The sequence below is a fragment of the Sinocyclocheilus anshuiensis genome, unplaced genomic scaffold (assembly GCF_001515605.1).
Source record: "Sinocyclocheilus anshuiensis isolate Anshui unplaced genomic scaffold, SAMN03320099.WGS_v1.1 scaffold12, whole genome shotgun sequence".
NCBI classification, from domain to species: Eukaryota; Metazoa; Chordata; class Actinopteri; order Cypriniformes; family Cyprinidae; genus Sinocyclocheilus; species Sinocyclocheilus anshuiensis.
The window spans coordinates 315,441-324,642 of record NW_015555713.1 but is presented as its reverse complement, the minus strand read 5'-3'; positions in this window follow the sequence as shown (position 1 = coordinate 324,642).

Genomic DNA, 9,202 nt, shown 5'->3' with positions numbered 1-9,202 from the left:
TGTGTGTGTGTGTGTGTGTGTTACCAAAGCAGCCAGGCAGGAACTGAATGAGCTGAAAATAGCTGTGCTCCTGTTAGCGTTAAGAATACCTACCTGTCTCGCAGATGGGAATGTGTGCGTGTGCATGTTTAAGAAGTGATATTTCCCTGTTCTCTAATTACCAGTGTACTAAAATTAATTAACAATGTTGTCTCAAGTGATATATGCAGGAAGGAGAGTGTGGCTCAGAGAAGAAGACCTGAGAAATGCGGAAATTGTCTGTCAAGACAAGCTGTTAATGTGTCAGGCATGTGTGTTCAGTGTGTAAGTGGGGGTAATGTAAACCAGGCCCTTTGAGTTCTGGGGTTTGATAAGCAGGAGAGTTTGGGAATTTTCAGAAAATGCTGCAGTCAAACTTTCATTGAAATCCAGCGTGTTGCAAGCAGTCGTAGTGTGTGTAATGTGGGTCAGTAGCTTTGGAAGTGGTGGCACTTTTGTGACAACCGCCTGAGAGTTTGCAGTCAAATAATGGCTAATACACACACCCAAATTTATCTGGGTCAGCCCAGTGGTGGAGACAGTGACCCTTAGACAAAGAAATAAAATGAGTTTGACTGCTGTTTAGTTCTGCGAATGTAGGTTTCAACTGAGGAAAAAGGCTTTTGCACGATTCAGTCGTCATCCTCTGGTAAAGATTCATAAAAACACTGAATAACAAATGTGGAGTAAATAAAAAGAAAAGGAAGTCAAACACTCAAGAATGAGTCACAGAGAGAACTGGATGTTTACATTTTCTAATGTGAGAGATGTTTGTCTGTGCAAGACTTTTACAGTGTGCTGGAAGTTTGTTAACAGGTTGCTTTGCGACTGCTACACTACTGTAAAAATTTTTTGTTTCAACTTAAAGTAAGTGTCTGTGCTGCCTTAAAATTTTAAGTTTGGTCAACCTGAAATGTAAAGTTGTACTAAGTGAGTTGATTAAACTTAAAATTTTAAGGTAGCATGAACACATTTTTTTTTTACAGTGTAGCCGGATGTTCTGAGTGATAGATAAACTAGATAGACAGACAGACAGACAGATAGATAGATAGATAGATAGATAGTCTTTGTGCCTTAGCACCTTCTGAAGCCTTCAGAATATTGGCAGTATAGCGGGTTTCCTTTTTCAGACTTGGATTCTTTCTTCAAACGTCAAACTTAATCTCAAACTACACATTTAGCAGCCCAAAAGAGAGAAAGAGATAGAGAGACTGCAAGCAGGCTGAGGTGTGCGTTTGTGCTTGTGTAGGCAGGACACAGGCAGCTAGAAGAGAAAATAACAGGATTTGAATGGACACTAAAGAGATCACGGAGAAACTGAATCTCAAATGTGGGGTGTTCGCCCCTCTGCTTGCTTTTGGCAAGTTTCCTGCAGACAGATCCAGCCTGATCCAGACAGACAAGTGGGACTCCAACGGCACACAAAAATCAGACACTCTTTTCTGCATCGACAAGATTCTAGCTAGAAATAATTTGTTTGTTCACAGGAAAAGCAAAAATGCCATGCAACCACAGCCAGTCAGAACATATGCTGAGTGTAATTTTAGACCAATAAGTTTTCACTGTGGGTGGAGCCACCTAATGCAAAGCAACAGAGAGAGAAAACTCAGGGATCAACAAAAAATCTTTACTAACCTCTTTGATTAGGTTACAGTCTAAGACATCTGGAGTGATATGACCTGAATAAATTCATGGTAATTCAAGGTTTTATGATTTAAAGGGGTCATATGATGCGATTTCAATTTGTCCTTTCTCTTTGGAGTGTTACAAGCTCTTGGTGCATAAAGAAGATCTGTAAAGTTGCAAAGACTAAAGTCTCAAATCCAAAGAGATATTCTTTATAAAAGTTAAGAGTCAGCCACACCTACCTAAAACGGCTCGTTCTAACAGGCCCCCACATTTTTCAATCACTGATGTTTTCACAACCGCCGGCGTGAAATTATGCTTTAAGGAAAGTGAGCTGAGCACATTAACACTGGCTAACACGCCTGCAGATAAAAACTGTGCCTCTGTAGGAGCCGACTGCGTATTGCTTATGACATGCTGTGTAATAGAATTTATGAGGCTGTGAAACTGTTGCAAACCACTGCTCCAATGTAATATTAGGATACAGCTAGCCACAGGATTGGAGAATTATCCATAAAGCAATTCACAGAGTAAAAATAGGGTTATTCCTAATCAAAGGTTTGATCATGTCAATTATGCATATTTGCAAACGTTAGTTAAAAAAAAGCAAAACAGTGATCATTTGTATGTACACACTTGTGTGAGAGTGTGTAGTTATGGAAATGAGTGTTTGCAGTGTAAGCTAAAATTGTTATTGTACTATTAAGAGCAGACTACAACAATAGGATGAATTAGGTAAACCCACACAAATATTCCCTAATCATAATTAACCTCAAAATCAAAACAAAGAAATTGCATTTTACAAAAGGAAAATTAAACCTGTATTTAGGACCATTAATACATTAATACATTTTGCATTGTGACATTATTTTCATGACAATTAAGCATATCACTAATTTATATATATATATATATATATATATACATACATACATACTTGTACCTGTCTTCGGTTTTTGTGCTGTTTAATCTTTAATTAAATTTTTTTTTATTAAGTCCAAGAATAGCATTCAGAAAAGTGGGAATTACAAAAAAAAAAATCCGAATGCAATGTAATGTTGCAATGCAAAAATTTCGAATGGTACTAAAATAGGCCTGATTTTATTTATTTAAATGTTTTCTTTTGTTATGTGACCTAGACATGTTTTGATAAGATTTACACAGTCAGCTACAAAAGACTGAATGTTACAGCTTAAAATCATAAAAAATGTCAACTTAAAAGTGCACATTAATATAGAATTCAACTAATGTTTTCAGCTATTTTACAGCCATATATACCAACACTATACTTGCTACATTGTCAGTGCTGTTGATTTATAAGGAAAGGTTTTCGTTCCCTTTTATGCTTTACTTTCACTCCAGTCTGTAATTCCTGGACTAACAGTCTTACTTGCTTAATATCAAACCTCAAGGAACTTTTTTTTTGTTTCTTTCTATCTTTATCACTTTTCTTTCCTCTCATCCACTAACTTCATCTCACACATCTTAGACTGACTTTGGATTTAAATGATCTGATCTAAATATTCAGTTTTGTAAATAAAAACTGAGCCATGACTGACATTTTTAAATGCGCTTGCGAAAGTATCTTGAAGCACATCTTTCTTGTGAGATAAAACATTTAAATCCTAATACAACATTAAAGACGTGTTGCCATTCCTCAGGCTATGATAAGGTCTCTGCAATTCCCACTGAGATGAGTTGAAACTTAGAGCAACCTCAGTGAAGCCTAATAGTTTCTCTTCTAAAAACAGATGTTTTACAGAGCTGCTAGATGCCGGTTTATGATTGAAAGTACAAGCTTTTCACGCAGAACAGGAAACAGCCATTGTGAATGTAATTGTCTTAATGCAGTGTTCATCTAAAACAAATTCAAAAATCGTTTTGCATAACATATTTACTTGGGCTGCCAATTTAACATGCTAATTTGGTGCAATTAATTCTATAAAAACATGATTAAAAATAAAGCAGTTAATAATGCAAACAATATGACTTCTAAAGCCACTTTTTGTAATATCTCCTCAAAGATTCACTCATCTGCCACAACAGTGTCATGGCTTTGAATATCATGTGGTTAATTCAAATTTTTTTTTAAATTACTGAAAGTCCTGATATTTACAAACCTCAAATGTTAGCAAATATAGTATGTGTCTTACAGCATGAACACACTGAAAGCAGCTATAAAAGAGCCAATCCGTAAATCAAAGAAGTGCACTATGATGTGTAGTGCAAGCTTGCTATGATGTACTATCACAGTGCTGACTGTGTCCTATCAGAACTACACAGATGCATTACTTTCATCTAGTGCAGTGGTTCTCAATTCCAGTCCTCGCAACCCCCCACTCTACATATTTTGCACGTCTCTCTTATTTAACACACCTGATTCAGATAACAGCTCGCTAGGGTTCGTACACACTTTTACTAACAAATTTTCATGACTTTTCTATGACTTTTGAGACAATATTCATGTCGTAATTTTCCATTATTTTACTAGTATACATGTAATACATGTTAAATTGTTACATTGTAAATTAATTTTTTTTAAAATTAAATTATGAAGAATTAATAGTCTATGTAATATTACAAACATACAATACACTGTAAAAAGTGTTCAGTGATATTTCAAAGGAAGTCCCAATCCCTTAACCATTTCTGATCTTGTTTGCTTTTTTACTGAACAGCTTCACCATGTTTGTGTTAGAGATCCCTGAAAAATAAACAATCAATTCAAGCTTCAGGGTACAGATAATAAAATAATTGAAAATATAAGTATGAACTGTCAGAATTAAGGTGTATTATGATACATGGCAATCTAAAAATGGGAACAGTATTTAAAATACTTTCTGTCAAGTGAAGATATCAGAGCCATATGACAGCAAACAAACGTGGATTACCGGGAGCTCTGTTGTTATTGCTACCATCTCTTAGGAATCATAAAAACTTGAGGTGAATGGTGTTTAAAACTAAACTTTATTTAAGTGCTGATCAAATTGGTGCAAAAGTCGATGTAACTTGAAATGCTTGAAAATGCCCTTTTTCGTTTTGGTGTGTCAGCTGACAGACTCGCAATGCAAGGAACAACATTTACAGTAATCTGGGAAAGTTCTTGTAAGCTGAAAGATCTTCTTCTCCTCTGTCATTTTGAAAGTTCTTCGTTAGTCTTCAAAAGGCTTCCGGCACAGCACCGGATATAAATAAGCACCCACCCTGAGGGAAAATAAGCTCAGGAAGTGACCATGCTTAGAGCCTATATACTAATACACAATGGTTGTCTTTCTGAACAACTCCTTACATTAATTTATGACAAAACCGATTGTGTTTATGAGGATAGGCTTACTCGACAGGATGGGCATTTCGACATCATTTTGTGTGTATTCGGCCACTTAAGCGCAATTTACTCAAAAACTTTGGTACTCGCAAAGTGTTTGTGAGGGGGTTTTATGTCTGCATGCTTTGGATGTGACTGTGAGCGCACAGAAAACCGTTGGAGTATGCAAATACCGAATGACTAACAATCTGTCAACTGTCCCCAAACGCGAGCGAAAGTCTTGTATCGCAGCATGCAGCAGCTCTCTTGTAGTGTAGGCGAGATCAGGGGCAGGCCTACATGGTGTCCAGGAGTGGCACCGGGGCTGGTGCCGGAGCTGGTGCTCAGCCAAGAGTGGCGCTTGTTCAGAACCGGCTCACGTTTCCACTGGCAGGTAGCAGATCCTTCTATGTCACCAATGAAAATCTTGAAATCTCTTGCAGAAGAAGAGCGTTGATCTGTTCTGCCGATCACTGCTGAACTGACATATTTAATTATTGTGTTAAAGTCCGTGTAAAGTCAATATTATATGTGTGTTCTGAGTTTATCACACCACAGAAAAATTTTGTGAAAAATTAACCTAACATAAAAAAAAACGCCAAGTGAGTAAAACAAGCTATCAAAATCTTGAAAAAACTAAAAAAATAGACAAAAAAATAAAACCCATTATAAACGAGGCATTTGTTGCATCCAGTGGGGACATAATTACTGATTATAATGACTTATACTGTCTTTTTACGTGTTGTGTTGCGTATCGCGCCGCGTAAACATAAAACCATGTCTGCATTTTTGATCGGAGAAACGACAAACAACAAGCGCTACTCTACACTGCTCAAAACTCGCGTTTGAATCATCAGTGGCAAATTCTTTAAATATGAAAACATACTTACCAGCTGTGAGTCAGAACAGACGGCATTGTAGGCTACTCTCCCAGGTTTGGGAAACAGTCCTCCGTAAAATGCGCTGCACACACAAATATTTGGTTTTAACTGTTCTGGAACAGTGTTGTAAATACAACTTAACCACTGATTTCTAGTTGTGTCCTCTTTTGGAAGGCCAAACAAAGTATTTTCGCTTTCGCAACGAAACACACAGCATCTCCACGACATGGCGGCGGCGGCAGCAACAATACTACAGCAAAAATAAGTTACGCCTTCTTTCTTTGTGTGAACATTTGGGCGGCGTTATGCAAATCTTCCCACACAGTGACATAGACATGTGGGGGCAGGTTTAAACGAGGAGTTTTAGGAGGGCGTGGACGACTCTTAACTTTTAAATAGAATATCTCTTTGGGTTTGAGACTTTAGTCTTTGCAACTTTAGGGATCTTATCTATTCACTAACAGCTTGTAATACTCCAAAGATAAAGGAAAACTTAAAATCACATCATATGACCCCTTTAATGACAAATGTTGAGAGTGCAGTAATGTAATGAGTGACCACAAATCTCTCCACTTGGAAGCAGATTTCCTTCGCTCTCACTCAAAACTGGTCATGTGCTTTTAAATAGACAGTGTTCTCTTATGAATTGGCTCTGCTCTACCTCAGACATTGCGTGTGCACGCTCAAACATTGTCCTTGCATCATTGAAGACCAGAAGGGCTTTTTTAATTCAGGTGAAGAGTAGGCTTATCCCACCAAATGGAAGCAAGCTGATTACAGTCAGCCTTCTGTAGTTATTTATTTTATTATTTAATACTTATTTGAGTTAAGTGCTTATTATGCATTTATTAGATTATTTTATTTAGCAATTGGCTCTGATCTTTCAGATATTGCGTGTGCACGCTCAAACATTGTCCTTGCATCATTGAAGACCAGAAGGGCTTTTTTAATTCAGGTGAAGAGTAGGCTTATCCCACCAAATGGAAGCAAGCTGATTACAGTCAGCCTTCTGTAGTTATTTATTTTTATTATTTAATACTTATTTGAGTTAAGTGCTTATTATGCATTTATTAGATTATTTTATTTAGTGCATTTGTATTTCGTTGTTTTTGTATATATTGCTGTTTTTGTGCTGAAGTAAATCACTGAGGGTGTTTCTGAAACAGTAGCGTAGACATGTGGGGGCGTGTTTAAATGAGGCATTTTAGGAGGGCGTGGACGACTCTTAACTTTTATAAAGAATATCTCTTTGGGTTTGAGACTTTAGTCTTTGCAACTTTAGGGATCTTATCTATTCACTAACAGCTTGTAATACTCCAAAGATAAAGGAAAACTTAAAATCACATCATATGACCCCTTTAATGACAAATGTTGAGAGTGCAGTAATGTAATGAGTGACCACAAATCTCTCCACTTGGAAGCAGATTTCCTTCGCTCTCACTCAAAACTGGTCATGTGCTTTTAAATAGACAGTGTTCTCTTATGAATTGGCTCTGCTCTACCTCAGACATTGCGTGTGCACGCTCAAACATTGTCCTTGCATCATTGAAGACCAGAAGGGCTTTTTTAATTCAGGTGAAGAGTAGGCTTATCCCACCAAATGGAAGCAAGCTGATTACAGTCAGCCTTCTGTAGTTATTTATTTTATTATTTAATACTTATTTGAGTTAAGTGCTTATTATGCATTTATTAGATTATTTTATTTAGCGCATTTGTATTTCGTTGTTTTTGTATATATTGCTGTTTTTGTGCTGAAGTAAATCACTGAGGGTGTTTCTGAAATTAGTGAGGGTGCTCTAGTTTTACTGCATATTTTCACATATTTTGTCCAATCCATTGCCATAGTTATCACTATGTCAGTCACTGCTATGTCGAGAGTGAATACCAAAGCTTTGCAACGTGTGTGTGTGGCCGAAAAACAAAACTTCTGCATTTTGAATGGATTATAGTCAAGAAAGCTCGCAAAGAGCACTCCCTTTATAATCACTAAAAAGCTGTCACTCTTATTCATTGTGATCTCACAAAGTTGTGTTATGACCAATGAGTCTCTCTATACTGCACAATCAATCTATTATTTACATTGTGTATACACTCTGTATGTTATAATGAGAGGATTCGATTGTCTAAATCGGCACGGAACAAAAACTGGTGTGTGTTGTAGCCTTTAGGTATAAGACAAAACGTCTCCAGGTTACGCATGTAACCATGGTTCCCTGAAGGGAACGAGACGCTGCATCGCAAGCTATGGGAACACCTTCAGTGTGACCATGCTCGGAATCACATGTGTAATCAGTCCAATGGATGGCGAGACATCACGGGCGGGGTGACGTAATGACCAGGAAGCTTAAAAGCACGTGTGGTGGAACTGGCATCAGCTTCTAGGAATGAAGGAAGCATTCGCAGGGATGCCGGAAGTATGGCACTGAGACGCAGCATCTCATTCCCTTTGGGGAACCATGGTTACACGTGTAACCTGGAGACGTTCCCCTTCAGGAACTCGAGCTGCGTTGAACGCTATGGGAACGAGAATGCCCACGCCGCCAGACTTACAAATCCCTGCCTAGTGTGGAAGAGCACATCTAAAGCGAGAGAACTGAGCCAGGAGTGGCGCAGAATGCAGGTAGGCACCTGACAAAGTAGGCGGGGACATCCCGCCCAAAGGCCAACTTCAGAAGGAGTGAGTCTTGACCCCCAAAGGAGAGGGGAGATCAGAGGACTCGAGGCTATAGAATAGCATCCTGATCCACTGCTTAGCATAAGCTTCTCTGGCCGGAGGCCTCAGCCTCAGCACACCGCAGAGGAAACGTGTAACTAGGGGGTATCTGCCCACTGACTGGCCACCGAGAGGGGCGTGGTAGGCCACAATGGCCGCCACGTAGACCTCCAGGGTGGCCTGCAGGAACTCCAGCACTGTACCAACTGGGCAGTTAACTGGGTCGAGCTAGTGTTCTCCGCACCAAGAAGTGAAAAGTTTCCCCTTCAAGGCGTACAGTTTCCTCATTGAGGGAGCTCTTGATTGGAGGATGGTCTCAACAACCTCGGTTGAGTGACCGGAAGCTACGAGTTGTGCCCCCTCAGAGGCTTCCATAACTTCCACAGCTCCGGGCGGGGGTGGAATATCGTACCCTCCGCCTGGGAGAGGAGGTCCCTCCTGACAGGAATCTCCCATGGAGAGCCGTCGAGAAGGGAAATCAAGTCCGAGAACCATACTCGGCCCGGCCAGAGCGGGGCTACTAAGAGCAGCCGGACTCTGTCCCGGCGCACTCTCTCCAGAACTCCCGGGAGCAGAGCGATTGGGGGAAAGGCGGACAGACGAAGCCTCTGCCACGTCTGTACCATGGCATCCAGCCCCAGTGGAGCTGGATGAGTCAGA